Raw genomic sequence first — 1140 nt, forward strand, 5'->3', positions numbered from 1 at the left:
TCTCTCTCTGACAAATAAATAAATAAAATCTTAAAAAGAAAAAAAAAGTTGGACGCTTAACCGACGGGGCCACCCAGGCACTCCCGTATTTAGGTAGTTTAAAATTTCTGGTCAGAAGTATTTGCATGCTGTGTACTATTTGCTCTATCTCTGAATAGAAACTGGATGCTAATTGCTGATCTCAAAGAGGCACGTACTTGAATATGACCATAGGCATTGATTCTGCAGAAACTATTAAACTATTATTTGCGAATATCTAAACTTGTTTAAAAGGAAGAAGAGGAGTCAGCCTGTATTTTGGAGAATCCCTGGTAATGGATATTACTGTTTGAATTTTTTCTTTTTTGGAAGAAAAAAAAAAGAAGACTTGCAGAATATGCTGCTATTGCTACCCAGCCACGAACCTGTTCACGATCAAAGATGTATCAGGGATGCCTGGGTGGCCCAGTCAGTTAAGTGTCTGCCTTTGCCTCAGGTCCTGATCCCAGGGTCCTGGGATGGAGCCCTGCATCAGCTTCCCAGCTCAGTGGGGAGCCTGCTTCTCCCTCTCCCTCTGCTTCTGCCCACCCCCCATGCTTCTCTCTCTCTCTCCCTCTGTAGTATTCTCTCTCTCAAATAAATAAATAAAATCTTAAAAGAGAAAAGACGAGGATGTATCAGAAAAAAATTTTGGTCTGATCAGCATTTTCTGTTTAGGTAAATATTTTGATTTCTAATAGAATGAAATGGTTTCTTTTCTTTTTTTGAAAGGTAGGTATTTGTTCAAATAATGCATGAACACTTATGGTCATCCCATATCGAGCCACAGTTTTAGCATTTTACTTTCATAGGAAGACATTAAATATTATTGAAAGATAATTTGCAAAGGTAAAATAATGACTTACAGAAATATAAAATGAATATATGTCAAAGATATTATTTAACACAATAATTAATGACTAAACTAGTAAAATGTTACAATTGTTTCAAAGCACCACACGTACATCAGTCAATCAAGAATGACTAAATTAATTTACAAATAGATACAGAACTGGCCTTTTCCATAAGGGATGGAGAAAAATCAGTTGCTTTCTGCTGAACAGAATTATTTTCATGTCTGTAGACAAGAATCTTTTTATATTTCTATCAGTTGTTTGCAAC

The sequence above is a fragment of the Meles meles genome, chromosome 20, assembly GCF_922984935.1.
Source record: "Meles meles chromosome 20, mMelMel3.1 paternal haplotype, whole genome shotgun sequence".
Lineage (NCBI taxonomy): Eukaryota > Metazoa > Chordata > Mammalia > Carnivora > Mustelidae > Meles > Meles meles.